Source organism: Periplaneta americana, chromosome 4, assembly GCF_040183065.1.
Source record: "Periplaneta americana isolate PAMFEO1 chromosome 4, P.americana_PAMFEO1_priV1, whole genome shotgun sequence".
NCBI classification, from domain to species: domain Eukaryota; kingdom Metazoa; phylum Arthropoda; class Insecta; order Blattodea; family Blattidae; genus Periplaneta; species Periplaneta americana.
In genome coordinates, this window is record NC_091120.1 from 74,085,705 (window position 1) to 74,101,673 (window position 15,969).

A 15,969-nucleotide genomic window follows, 5' to 3' on the forward strand; every position below is an offset into this window, starting at 1 on the left:
CTTTTATGTGTATATTTTCATCTTTTCTCTCTTTCACTTCTCATTCATATTTTTTTACTTTATATCTCCATTTCCTATATTTTTATGATTTTTTTTCTTCTCAGTAACTCATTACTTTCTCTCTTCTTCATCTCCATTTTTTATTTTCATCTCTCTTTGTTATCTGCTTATATTCTTTCATTTTATCTCCTCCTCAGCCCTCTTAATTTTTTATATTTCTTCTCCCTTCAGCCTCGTTTCTCTTCTTCTCTAATCTATCCCCTACTTCCTAATTCCCTTCTTTTCTCATACCATTTTCTTCTCTTTGCGTTTAACCTCTCCTCTCCTATTCTACCTCCATTTTTAATTTCTTCTCTCTATCCTTTCTTCTGTCCAGTTTTAATTCTCTCTTTCGTCGACTCTTGTTATTCTCGCTCTCCCTTCTTTCTCCTTTATTCTTTTATTCTCTGAGTTCTACTTTCTGTCTCTTTTCTTCTCGTTTCCTCCTTTCGTCGACTCTTATTTTTTCTTCTCCTACTTTCTACCTCCTCCTAAACTCCGTTCTCTTAATTCTTTTTTTCTCCGTTGGGTCATTTTTCTGTCTATTTATAATGTATCTATTTTTCTCTTTATTCTCCTTATTTCTTCCTTCCTCTTTTATATTTTTCTCTCCGCATTCCACATTATCCTCCCCACTACCCCGCATCGCTCTCCGTTTCCTCTTTACTTGGTTTTTCGACGTCAAACTCAGAACAGATTAATCATTTAGGCGTGCTTTGGCCTATTGTGGCCCTATTTGACAGTGGAAGTCCGACAGGTGGAATACGCGAATTCGATGTTTACAGGTGGACCATCCAGCCTCAGCCCTGACAGAGATTGATCGCATCCTCGAAGAGTATTTAATAAGTCACAGGACCCGGAGCCCCAAGCCCTTCCTATCGGAATACCATACTAGGCCTACCCCCAAAACTTCACACCGGTCTAGTTATAATTATTGTAGGTGATTTATTAAATGAGGGGGATGTGGAGAGTGTTGGTGAAATATGAGAGAGAAACGGGAGTATTTTTATAAAAACCCTTTGCAATGTCTACTATGTTCACCACAAATTCTATTACGATCTGACAAGGGTTCGAACTCTTGCAGCCTGGCGGAAGACCAGCGCCTCCGCTTCTCTGTTTCTCTTCTCCTCTCCTCCCTTCTTCATCTTAAAAAAAAAACATGTTTCATTTAATGACGCTCCGAGGTTATATCAGCGTCGCCGGTGTGCCGGAAATTTTTTCCGCAGGAGTCATTTTACATGCCAGTAAATATACTGACTTGAGCACACTTAAATGCCATCGATCTGTGCGGAATCGAACCCACAACCTCGGACACAGAAGGCCAGCACTCTACCCACTGCGCCACCCAGGCCGACTCAATCTTTTTTTTATTTTCAATTTTACTACCAGGCCTATTTATTCTTTTTTTCATACTTTTTCTCCTTCTGTTATTAGTTTTTTCTTGTTATTTTTTTATCTATTCAAAATTTGGTAAACATCTAGCCTCCTTCCTGTTTCGCCTAGTGTTGTTCCAAGAGCTGACCTGATTTCATACTTGAGAGTTTTTTCTTTATTTACAATAGTACAGTCCAGTAGGGACTTGTGGCTTGAAATGAGTGAGGCATACAAAATATGAATTTCAATCACACCATAAAAATGATTACTGATACTTTCACTTGTATATAAATTCCAACCTGCTATTTTTTCTGTAGGGAATTCTTATATTATTTACTTGTCGAAATCTGGCATGTTGTGCGTAATTTTTTTCTCTGTTAACAAGAAAATAAATTCTATGAGGCACCTGCACATCCATTCCCTTTCTTTTTATGTATGGATTAATTAAACTTCTGTTTTATGATCCTAGTTTATTTTTATAATCTTGGTTATCACATATTTCATCTCAATAGACCTACTTGTTTTGCTAAATATATCCCCATAAGGTAAAGTTTTGCTCTGATACATCTAATTAACATTAACAATCTAAAATATTTGTTGCATCAGCGTGCACTTTCAACACGTTAAATGAAACGGAGAAAATATTAATATTCGAATTATTTATATTAAAATGTGCCTCCGCGGAGGTGTAGTAACTAGAGCGCTGGACTTATACTACTATAGACTCGGGTTCGATCCCGGGCGTACGTCCGATTTATTACTTGTATTGAGCAAGCCTGTGGCCCAGGTAACACAGGGGTTTTCTCCAGAAGCTCCGGTTTCCTGTGTCATCCCAGCAAATTTCATCATTTCATTTCATAGCGGATGTAACGTAGACCAGCCTTCTATGGCGCTCCCTGGACGACTCTATCGGTAAATTGAACTAGGTACATTACTGGCTTCATATGGGTGAATGGCCAACAGTAAAGTACCCTCCAGTAATAAAAAACAATAAAATGAATCTATCAACTTATTATAATGGATTTAAAACAATACTCATATGTCTGTGTTTAATTCCTCTTAGTCAAGTGATAGAGACTGATCACTTTTGTGTAACTAAACTATAAAGTAGTGCAATATCTTAGTAAACCATACCTTCTCTAATTAAGTGCATTGCACTTACGTAAATATACAACGAAATGGACCTACTTAATATGAACGTATATTTTCTTGTTGCAGTATGTTTTCCGTTACTTGCCGATTGAACGTCCAGTTTATTATCCAGGTTTACTTTGATTGAACACCAGAAAAATAAATTTCTTAAACATGAGAGACATAAAAGACAAATAAAAAATCAAAGAAAATATATTTTGGATTTCACATCTAGAAATACAGTATAAAGGAACAAATTATTGAAAGCCGTGAAATGATGGTACTTTTGCGTTATTTTGTGTCACATTGTGGTAAAGGTGACACCCCTACTACATTAATTCGTTTCCATAGAACCATCTACGAACAACAGACGTCAACTAATTGAAGAAAGTTACCATTTAAGTCACATGTTTGTGACCTCACTCACAATCGGTAGAAATAGCCATAATTTCCATCCCCCTAATCACAGCTAAAATATACTCGTAGGTTCAATAATATCCATTTTAAGGACAACGGGCTATAAATTCGTATAAAAGTTATGGAAAAACAAACAGTAACACTTTCGACAATATCTACCGCAAGATTTATGATTAGCCATACATAAATTTTATCACTAAATCTTGAAAGAATGCTGAATTGAATGGGTTATAGTTCCCTTAATTTAAATTATTCATTTGTTCTTTACAATTTATTTAATTGTTGCAACAAGTCGAAAATATACTTAAATATAAGATCAGAAAGTACATTTTCCTGGTAAACTAATGATGCTATTGATCCTAAATTTTTTATCAGATCTTACATATTGGCTTAAGATAGTGAAACTCAATTTTTATTTTTGTAACTATATGCTAGTTTCACAATTTCATTAAAAGCTGTGAAAATTATTTCAACAAAACTCTAATGTTTTAAAATATCACAAAACCCACAGATCTTTCTCAAATTAAGTAAAAAGTTAGTTCCATATAGCTGTATGTATATGTAAGATCTGGTAACAATTTAGGACCAACGGCATCATTAGTTTAATAGGAAATTGTACCTGTGTGATTTTACGTTTCAGCATATTTGCGATTTGTTGCAACAATTAAACAAATTGTTTAGGACAAGTGAATAGTCCAAATTAAGTGAATTGTATGCCATTCAATGCAGGTTTCTTTTAAGATTCAGTGGTAAAATTTATGTATGGCTATCATAAATATTGTGGTAGATATTGTCAAAAGTGCCAGTGCATGTTTTTCCATAATTTTTATATGCGTTCATAGTCCGCTGTCCTTAAGAAGATCCACCATAAAGTGTTTGGTGCCTTCGGAACGTTAGAAAGTTTCGTAATCACTACGAACGCATATAGGAAGATTAAATTTAAAAAAACCTTTAATCTCAAATAAAGAACTATTGTTAAAATATTTATTTAGCAAGAAATATTTTTATGAAAGCGTACATGAGCATCTGATGTTAGGGTAGAGCAGCGCCTGGTACAGTAAGTACTCAATTTAATAATAATAATAATAATAATAATAATAATAATAATAATAATTTATTTTAGCTGGCAGAGTTATGGCCGTAAGGCCTTCTCTTCCACTTAACCAGGAAAAAGTAAGGTTGAGTTGTGAAAGTATTTGGAATGAATATACTTTGCTGCTACATGTTTGAGTTACTAACTGGAAGAGAGGCTAAATATCCAGCTGTGTTGAGGATATATTAAGCTATTGTAACTTATTGATTATAATGCTACGTGTTTCCTTTTCATACACGGGGTCCCATATGGAACACGAGTCTCTCAAACATTATGAGTGCTTAGCGGCAACAGACCAAAGCCATCGAAGTCCCTTACTGATCCGTAGTCTCCCAGGGGCTCTTTTGGTCGTGCTAATACCGGCACAATGAAACATTAAATTCTTAATCATATATTCCAGGGGTGTAAATAATGCTAGCGCGTTGTTTTCACACTTTTAACTGCAAAGCAAGAAAGTAAGACACATGTACAGAGACTAAATGTAGAATTTTGCTGTGTGAAATATAAAATTTTATAGGACCAATCAATGGAAGCGGTTATACAGAGGTGGCAATTGGCTTCCCGTATGAGCGTTTTACTCGTACGGGCAAGTGAAATCATGTTTGTTCCCTCCAAAATATTACGCTACAAACTCTTTGGTTCCCTCGCGGTAAAGACTGCCTCTCCTCTCTAAGCTAGCGGTGAAGGGGAAACTGAAGGCAGTTCGTTTCGTACAGATCAGATCATCCACACAAAAATTCTAAAATAATTTCTTCATTCATCTACACATCCACGCAACCATTCAAAATTTATTCAAATATTTTCAGACCGATTCCAAAATTCTTTTCTCTTTTCCAATTATTTAAAGTAATGATTTCTTCACATTTCTCACTTATTCACGTACTTATTCCTCTATTAACGTGTACCCACTTATTAATAAATTAATATATCTATTCAACTTTTTTATTCTTTCTTCACATCACTATTATACGGTAGGCCTGTATCCTGTCTCCATATTCATATTAACTACACGCAGGGATGTTCGTGTGTGTTGCTTGATAAACAATTTCAATCATCACTTGCATGCGAACTATTCCGTTTCATAGTAAGATAACTACACTACGTGTGCTCTGCGAACAGGGACGAACTTCACGGCTGATTGCGCTAATTGAAGTGGCCATATTATGCAGCCCGCCCAGCTGGATATCGAGATAACGCTAATGTGATGTATTACTCAGAGGGACTTGGTGAGCTATGCCAGTGCACAACAGCGAACTTTAGATCTGATTTTGTGTATGGTATTCACTATTTGAAGTTACATCACGAACATGCGAATTACATTTCTTGGAATGAAATAGACTTTGTTGCTGCACATTCAATCCGCGATCTTCAAGTATTTCAGCTAAGAGGTATTTTGTCTTCTTTTTCAATAACTTTCGTTGGGCAGGGCATAATTGCGCCCCACGGTCAGGTAAGATGCAGCAGATAAAAAAGGGTCCCTGTTTTGTGGGCATAGTTGCGCCCAGTTCCCATCAGGTAGAGGAAAGGGGCATGGCATAGTTGCGCCCCGATGAAATAGGCAGGAACTCGAGCCTCGTAATCAACCAACCTTATTGATTTCTTATTCGATTTAATATTTGTTAAAATGAACACCATGAAGTTGGCAGTACTTTATTAACTATTTTTCTACAGTTTATGCAGCGATTATCGATAGCCTGCCGTAAAAATGAACATCATGAAGTTGGCAGTACTTTACTGAAATATTCAAATGAGTGAGCCGTTGGAATATGGGGCCTTAGCAGTCTTTACATTTTATTAGTGATTTTCACACCGTCTGTGGTGTGAGGTTAATTTAAAATGAATGTTAAGTTTAGTGAAAAGAGTAAAAAGTTAACAATTCACAATGGTTCCAAGTTTCAATTTTCTAAACCCTGTACCGTAGGGTTAAGATATCGGTGTACAAACAAAAAATGCAGTTCGTTTATTGTGTGTGATCGATAAAAAAATGTGTTATTTTAAATAGCAAAATTGATCATATGCTAGGCCTACCTGATTTCAATGCAGCTACCATTATAATATTTTTAAGTAATTTATTTAGTTTGTATAGTATGTCCATCGGGGCGCAACTATGCTATGTCCATTCTGCTACCTGATTTCTTCGGGGCGCAACTATGCCATGTCCATTCTACTACCTGGTTTCTTCGGGGCGCAACTATGCTATGCCTAGGCCTCCCGATTGACCGCGGAGCGCAACTATGCCATACCGCTTTCGTTAGATTATTTGTGTCAGAAGAAAACACATTGCATTAGCCAAGGGTTGTAAATTGAGTTCAGACAAAATAATAGTACATTATGCAACGAGCCTATAATAGTAGTAATTAAGACGCGAGTATATTTGTTTATGAAACGAGCGCAAGCGACTTTTTATGCTCGACCATATTTCTAACTTTAAATTATTCATAAGTATTCATGTTATGGTTATGTAAGTTAGGAGGGGAACTGACCTTCTAAATTGTGAGATGTGCGCAGACGCGAAAGTATTGATTTTTTCCGAGGAACGAATTTCATTGACCTTGATATAATCTAGAGAATAACATGAACATTAATCTTGATATAACCTGGAAATTGATTTAGAATTGAAAAACGAGATGACAAATTGAATTTATTTGAATATTATTTACAATTAACGCTAATTATTATAGTAACAGAACATAACCTTCTGCGACAGTATTGGATTTCCAGCCTCCATGATTTTTCGCTAGTTGTCTTTCGATTGCATATCGGAGAATAATCGATACTTGCGCTTTTATAATGGTACAATGGTGATTTCTCATTGACTGAACAACTGAACTATAATGAATAGGTGTACTTTAATGAGGTGTATTAAAGGGCTACTACCAAGTGTATAATTACTACATTTCGACATGGTCGAGCATAAAATCATAATTATCATCACTATTATTATCATTAAGACTCTCACCACTCGTATTTATTATTATATAGGCAGTGCCACTGATTTTTACGTTTGTCCTTCACGTTGAGATCCAGTTATCGAGCCCTGCCAGCCCTGCCAAACGTCACTCATCCATAATTTTGAGGAAACAAAGCAGCTTTCTGGTTTCGGTTTATGTTTACGAATATGCCTGGACCACACAGAAGAGTCTGTGTTAGATTCGTGGTCAGACGTGTATGTATCACAACTTCAGTTGGTTAATTGTGAATTTGTATGATCTCTACAATCATACGTCCTGTTGTTTGAAAACGTTACATAGCTAGACCCGAGAAATTTAATATTTAATATAGCGTCAGAATTATTTGGCACAAACTACAATTGTGCCTTATTCTTTTATTCACACATGTTGTTTATTAAAGAAAGAAATAAAAAAATAACGATAGTTTGGTCAACATTTTACAAAGAAAGAAAGAAACAGACAGACAGTTTGAAGTATATTGAAGATAGGAAGGGACATTGAGCATAACGTCATCAAAAAAAAAAAAAATACTGGATTCACGATTTCAACAAAATGGTTACTAGACTTACCATTCATAACTTGTGTTCTATGTATGTGCAAGAGGGTTCTGTACCAGCTATAAAGACATACATCTAGTAAAACTGAAAAAAGACATTAGACTAATTTTCATTATTAGAATCATATTTTGCAAGATGTAAATTGAAAAGAACCATGATTACAACATATTAAATTTATATGTAGATGTAACATACACGGTGAACCATAAGTACAGTACGATTATTATTTAGTCCTGACAGTCGCCGGCCATCTGTGCCTGGGTCAGGCGAGTCCATTAAGTTACGCCAAGGGGTGTTCAGGTTAGTTTGTTGCCTGCAATCAGAGCGATCGAATGTCACGAATGCGGTATAGCGTTGTGTTTCCAGTACAGTTAAGCTGTATTAGATTCCTTTACCGACCGCTCGCCCTTATCTCTACTCCGGAACTCTCCCCACTACTCCTATTACTTCCCCTCTTTCGCGTCGCTGAGCTGTCAGGACTAAATAATCGGTCTGTAATATAATTAATTTCAGAGGATTATTGTTTGATTATCCTTTGAAGGATAGCATTAGTGTTTCGAATAAAGGGAGATCTCACACTTGGATGAAACCGAAGAATTCCAAATCTAGGAGTAGGCGTTTCTCTGCGGATGATGCTGCATCAATCAAACTGACCAACAAATTCAGTGCTCTTCAAGCAATGAATGTTGATCAGGAGAACTCAGACCCAGTATCGACACTAGTAAAGGTAAGTCAGAAAACAGATAAGGTTAATGATTGTAGGAGTAAAGTATTGATTTTAGGAAGCAGCAATGCAAGAGGTATTTCCTCACTTTTGAAGTCGAAACTGGGCGATGAGTTTGAAGTATCTAGTGTATGTAAGCCTAATGCTCCTCTCAAGAATGTTGTTGAGAATATGATGAAATTGAGTTCAGATTTTTCTAAGAGGGATCATGTAGTTATAGTGGGTGGGCCAGGTAATAGTATTGATAACGATTGTAACTATTCTATTGAGAAAGATGTCAACAACATAATTGAGATGAGCAGCCATACCAATGTGGGATTTCTCAGTCTTTTCAGCAGGTACGACAAGCCGTATCTTCACAGGAGGGTGCGGAGCGTGAATATGCGGCTTGAGCGGGCTCTGATGAGACCTGGGGCATCACACATTGGTTTGATAGATGTAAGCCCTATAAGAAGGTATGAATATACGTCACATGGCCTGCATCTGAATGGTAGAGGCAAGGAGCACCTTTCGGTTCTAATTGCTAATAGCATCAGAGGCAGCCATGTTAAAAAGCAGAGTTGTAATATTCCTGTGTTAGTTAATGCTAGGGCTTCTCCTTTTTTAGGTTAAACCTCCCACCAGTAAGGTGTTTGAAACAAGTTCAACTAAATTGTAAATGCTCTGATGTTTCTAGTAATGAACACAGTAACTTCACTATTTTTCATCAAAATATTAGGGGATTAAAACAAAAAACTGATGAATTGATCACTTCTTTAGCAACTCAAAAGCATAAACCTCAGATATTATGTATAACTGAACATCATATGAAGCAACAGGAAATACTACAACTGTCTTTACATGGATATGTATTAGGTTCTCATTTCTGTAGACATGTCTTCCAAAAAGGGGGTGCCTGTATTTTTATCAGAGAGCATCTATTATTTAGTAAAATTGATATATCTGATTTTTGCCTTGAACAAGATATTGAAATCTGTGGAATACAAATTGGTTATGAGATATCAAATTTAATTATCTTATGTGTTTATAGGGCGCCAATGGGAGATTATAAGAAATTTACAACTAACTTAGATTCATTATTGAAAAGACTTTATAAACCACATACCGAATTTGTAATCTGTGGTGACATAAACATAGATTATCTATCAGAAAGCTCACGTAAAAGAAAATTAAACTCGCTTCTTGAAACTTATAAACTTAGTCACACAGTAAGTTTTCCAACCAGAACACATGCTGGAAGTAGTACTGCCATTGATAATATATTTATAGATAAAAGTAGATTGAATTCCTATTCAACAGTACCATTAGTCAATGGCCTGTCTGATCACGATGCACAAATTCTAAGTGTTTTCAATATGAGTAAAAAATTCCAAAGTGTTAATCTAAAAATAAAAAAAAGGATTATAAATGCTGAATCTCTTCATCATTTAAATACATGTCTACAAAATGAATCTTGGGAAAATGTATATAGTACCGATACCATTGATATTAATACTAAATTTAATGCATTTTTCACTACATTTACGAATTATTTCAATGAATGTTTTCCAGTCAAGGTGGTGAAAAAATGTAAAAGTAAAAACATGTGGATAACTCAGGGAATTAAAATATCATGTGCTAGGAAAAGGAATCTATATTTAATGAGTAGGAATAGTGATGATCCTCATGTTCTTAATTACTACAAGAATTACTGTAAAACTTTGACAAAAGTTATAAAAGATGCAAAGAAAATGTATCTGAATGAAAAAATACAAAATTCAGATAATAAGATTAAAACTATTTGGGATATTATTAAAAATGAAACTAATCGATATTCAAAGAGTGAAAATATTACTTGCATTAAAATCAATGATAGTAAAATAGATAACCCAAAATCAATTGCAAATCATTTTAACGACTTCTATATAAATATTATTCAGAACTTAAACATTCAAGATTGTGCAGAAGATGCTGCACTTGGTTACCTAACTGATGCATTTAACACTGAGTTTTTAGGTCTCAAATTTATTCCCACTACCGCAGCAGAAATCATGCATGTGATAAAACAACTAAAAACAAAATATTCCTCTGGATATGATGAAATTCCAAGTAAAGTTCTGAAAGCTTGTTCTGAAATATTATCCCCTCCGTTAAGCTATCTATGCAATTTGTCAATGCAATGTGGTATTTTTCCAGAAAGACTCAAATATTCAATAGTAAAACCAATATACAAAAAGGGAGATAAATGTACTACTACTAAATACAGACCCATATCATTATTAACAACATTTTCAAAAGTGTTTGAGAAAGTTATATATAATAGATTATATCATTACCTGGAGTCCAACAATATATTAGTTTTAGAACAGTTTGGATTTAGAAAACAAAAATCGACAGAGAATGCTGCTTTTATGTATGATTTGAGGCTTTCTCGGCGTTGGTCCGCTAATATGTTTTCGCGGGATATCAGCCGAGTTAAGATTTTGGAATGCTCCAAGCTTTCGACTGCTATCTCTGCAGCCATCTTCAGGGAAGTGATGTCCGAACAGAAAGTCGAAAGGTTATATAGATGTGGCTGTCTCAGGTGAAACGGGATTGGTTGGCGGATCGGCCAATCCGGGGCCGGGAATTGTCATCGCTCGTAAGCTCCGCCCCTCCCGGGATTACTGCGTGAAGTTTGGCGGGCGGCGAGCCCTGTTCCGCCGGTTGGAATCGGTTGCCGTCCTCGGTCCGTGATCTTCATGACCTTGATTGTAAGAGGGCCTGAGTTGGTCTAAGGCCGGTGTCCATGCCTGACTGAGCTGGAGTCCACTGTCTCTGTTAAAGTTGTTTTTCTCCAGCTTGATCTCTATGGCCTCCTTGATTGTACGATCCCAGTAGTGGCTTGATTTGTTAATGACCTTGGTGTGGTCAAACAGTATTTTATGCTCCTTTTCTATGCTGTGTTGCGCCACTGCAGATTTTTCCGGGTAATACAGCCTCAGGTTCCTCTTATGTTCTTTGATTCTGTCTTCTACTGTGCGGCCAGTCTGCCCTATGTATACTTCGCCACACTCGCATGGAATCTTGTAAATCCCTGGAGTCCTTAAGCCCTGACTGTCTTTAACCTGACGTAGATGACTCCGGATTTTGCTCTGTGGTTTATGGATGGTTTTGATATTAACCTTCTGGAGGATTCTGCTTATTTTGTGTGACACGCTCCCGCAGAATGGAATGAAAGCTTTCTTTGTCGGTTCTTGCTTGCTGTCTAAGTCTATTGTGTTACATCTCGTGGTAACTTGTTTGAGGGCTTTGCTGATGTCTCTCCGGCTGTAGTTGTTTTGTTGTAGTGTTCTACGAAGATGGTCCATTTCTGCAGGCAAGTTGTTGATATCGGAAATGACTATGGCGCGATGTAGTAGACTAGTCAGGACGGACTTCTTCTGCGAAGGGTGGTGGAGGCTGAGTGCATTCAGGTACAGATCTGTGTGCGTCGGCTTTCTATACACGCCATGTCCGAGAGTACCATCTGCTTTCCTGTGTATGTGGATATCCAGGAACGGCAGTGAGCCCTCTGACTCCACCTCCATGGTGAACTGGATATTCGCGTGGATGCTGTTGAGATGTTGTAGGAACTCTTGTAGCTTGTCTTGTCCGTGCGGCCAGACCACGAAGGTGTCGTCTACGTAGCGGAAGAAGTGGCTCGGCTTGTGTGTGGCTGAGTCTAGGGCCTGGTGTTCGAAGTGCTGCATGTAAAAGTTAGCAATAGCAGGTGACAGCGGGGAGCCCATTGCCACGCCGTCGGTTTGTTCGTAGAACTCACTGTTGTACGTGAAGTAAGTAGTAGTCAAGGCCAGTCGGAAGAGTTGTAGAATATCATCCGGGAATTGTTCCGCTACCAGTTCAAGAGCCTCTTTTATCGGAACCTTTGTGAAGAGTGAAATTATATCGAAGCTCACTAGTAGATCTGATGGGACCACTGTGATGTTCTCCAGAATTCTAACAAATTCTGTAGAGTTTTTCACATGATGTTCACACGTTCCAATCAGGGGTTGGAGCATGTTGGTTAGATGCTTGGCCAGGTGGTATGTGGGCGACCCGATGGTGCTAACAATGGGTCGTAATGGTAGCCCTTGTTTGTGGATCTTGGGGAGCCCGTAAATCCGAGGTGGTGTGGCCGAGTGTGGTAGTAGAACTTTTATAACCTCGGCAGGCAGCGAGGAAGATTTCAGCAGCGTGGTGGTTCTTCTTATGATCCTGTTAGTGGGATCACGTGTCAGTTTCTTGTAGGTCGTGTCTGCTAGTAGTTCAACAATTTTCTGGTGGTACGTTGAAGAGTCCAACACCACCGTAGCGTTTCCTTTGTCGGCCTGGAGAACGACTATACTCTCATCTTCCCGTAGCTCCCGGAGCGCTAGTCGTTCATTCCTCGTGATATTGGGTTTGGGTGGTCTGGCTGTGTTGATTATTCGGCAGACATCTCTTCTCACTTCTTCAGATATTCTAGGAGGAAGAGAGGAGATAGCTTGCTCCACTCCACTGATAATGTCCTTGACTGGATATTTTCTTGGAGCTGGAACGAAATTTAGGCCCTTGGCTAGTACCGATATGGTGTCTTCGTCCAATGTTTTACTTGATACATTAATGACAAGTTTGTTCTTGTCCAGCGGTTGGATGCCTGGCTGTGAGGGGGCCAATCTGTGGAATTTCTGTGGAATTTCTGTGGAAACTGACACGTGATCCCACTAACAGGATCATAAGAAGAACCACCTGTGGAAACTGACACGTGATCCCACTAACAGGATCATAAGAAGAACCACCACGCTGCTGAAATCTTCCTCGCTGCCTGCCGAGGTTATAAAAGTTCTACTACCACACTCGGCCACACCACCTCGGATTTACGGGCTCCCCAAGATCCACAAACAAGGGCTACCATTACGACCCATTGTTAGCACCATCGGGTCGCCCACATACCACCTGGCCAAGCATCTAACCAACATGCTCCAACCCCTGATTGGAACGTGTGAACATCATGTGAAAAACTCTACAGAATTTGTTAGAATTCTGGAGAACATCACAGTGGTCCCATCAGATCTACTAGTGAGCTTCGATATAATTTCACTCTTCACAAAGGTTCCGATAAAAGAGGCTCTTGAACTGGTAGCGGAACAATTCCCGGATGATATTCTACAACTCTTCCGACTGGCCTTGACTACTACTTACTTCACGTACAACAGTGAGTTCTACGAACAAACCGACGGCGTGGCAATGGGCTCCCCGCTGTCACCTGCTATTGCTAACTTTTACATGCAGCACTTCGAACACCAGGCCCTAGACTCAGCCACACACAAGCCGAGCCACTTCTTCCGCTACGTAGACGACACCTTCGTGGTCTGGCCGCACGGACAAGACAAGCTACAAGAGTTCCTACAACATCTCAACAGCATCCACGCGAATATCCAGTTCACCATGGAGGTGGAGTCAGAGGGCTCACTGCCGTTCCTGGATATCCACATACACAGGAAAGCAGATGGTACTCTCGGACATGGCGTGTATAGAAAGCCGACGCACACAGATCTGTACCTGAATGCACTCAGCCTCCACCACCCTTCGCAGAAGAAGTCCGTCCTGACTAGTCTACTACATCGCGCCATAGTCATTTCCGATATCAACAACTTGCCTGCAGAAATGGACCATCTTCGTAGAACACTACAACAAAACAACTACAGCCGGAGAGACATCAGCAAAGCCCTCAAACAAGTTACCACGAGATGTAACACAATAGACTTAGACAGCAAGCAAGAACCGACAAAGAAAGCTTTCATTCCATTCTGCGGGAGCGTGTCACACAAAATAAGCAGAATCCTCCAGAAGGTTAATATCAAAACCATCCATAAACCACAGAGCAAAATCCGGAGTCATCTACGTCAGGTTAAAGACAGTCAGGGCTTAAGGACTCCAGGGATTTACAAGATTCCATGCGAGTGTGGCGAAGTATACATAGGGCAGACTGGCCGCACAGTAGAAGACAGAATCAAAGAACATAAGAGGAACCTGAGGCTGTATTACCCGGAAAAATCTGCAGTGGCGCAACACAGCATAGAAAAGGAGCATAAAATACTGTTTGACCACACCAAGGTCATTAACAAATCAAGCCACTACTGGGATCGTACAATCAAGGAGGCCATAGAGATCAAGCTGGAGAAAAACAACTTTAACAGAGACAGTGGACTCCAGCTCAGTCAGGCATGGACACCGGCCTTAGACCAACTCAGGCCCTCTTACAATCAAGGTCATGAAGATCACGGACCGAGGACGGCAACCGATTCCAACCGGCGGAACAGGGCTCGCCGCCCGCCAAACTTCACGCAGTAATCCCGGGAGGGGCGGAGCTTACGAGCGATGACAATTCCCGGCCCCGGATTGGCCGATCCGCCAACCAATCCCGTTTCACCTGAGACAGCCACATCTATATAACCTTTCGACTTTCTGTTCGGACATCACTTCCCTGAAGATGGCTGCAGAGATAGCAGTCGAAAGCTTGGAGCATTCCAAAATCTTAACTCGGCTGATATCCCGCGAAAACATATTAGCGAATGCTGCTTTTAGTTTGGTGGATGAAATACTAAATTCATTAAATTCGAAACTACATGTAGATGGGATTTTTTGTGACTTGGCTAAATCATTTGATTATGTAGACCATAGTATATTAGTAAAAAAATTGAAGTTTTATGGTATTAAAGATGAGATGTTGGGTTGGTTTACATCGTACTTATCAAATAGAAAACAAAAAGTAGAAGTAAATGTACCAAATAGTCATAAAGTTACTTATTCATAATTTAGAAATATTAAACATGGTGTTCCGCAGGGGTCAATTTTAGGTCCATTGTTGTTTCTAGTTTATATTAATGATTTAGCCTTGACCATAAACAATTCATCCCATGTAATTTTATTTGCAGATGATACAAGTGTAATTATTTCAAGCAAACAATACGATCATTTTATAAACACTTCTAATACAGTGCTGAATCTAATGAATGAATGGTTCCATGCAAATAAACTAGCACTTAATGTTGATAAAACCAGTGCAGTCAAATTTAGTACACACAATAGTGCTCAGGTTTCCTACAGTATTCGATTAAATGGAACTCATCTCAAAGAATCTATAAGCACAAAGTTTCTTGGTTTAGAATTGGATAATCACTTGAACTGGAAAACGCATATAGAATGTATTACTCGTAAATTGAGCTCTGCCTGTTATGCATTAAGATCCTTATCTACTATTGGTGATATAAACTTACTTAAAATGTCATACTTTGCATATTTTCACTCTGTAATGAAATATGGATTAATATTCTGGGGTAACTCGTCTGAAGCTAAACACGTTTTTGTTTTACAAAAGAAAGCTATAAGAATAATGGCCGGTGTGCATAAAAGGACCTCATGTAAAAATATTTTCCGAAACTTAGAAATCTTGACTTTACGTTGTGAATACATTCTTTCCCTAATGATGCTGTATATTAAGAACCAAGATAAATTCAGTACTAATCAAGACATTCATCATTTTAATACAAGACATAAATCAGATCTTCATCTACTCTCTGTTAGTCTAAGCTGTTTTAAAAAAGGAGTTCGCTATTCATGTATAACAGTCTTCAATGCACTGCCTAATTATCTTAAAGATTTGAAGAACAACGAGAAAAGGTTCAGAAAAGAATTAACCAA

The 15,969-nt window shown here is 38.4% G+C and overlaps 1 protein-coding gene across 3 annotated transcripts in view; it reads left to right on the forward strand.

Moving 5' to 3' along the window:
* LOC138697948 (A-type potassium channel modulatory protein KCNIP1) overlaps positions 1-15,969 on the forward strand; it is a 749,900-nt gene that overhangs the window by 192,213 nt on the left and 541,718 nt on the right. The window lies entirely within an intron of this gene.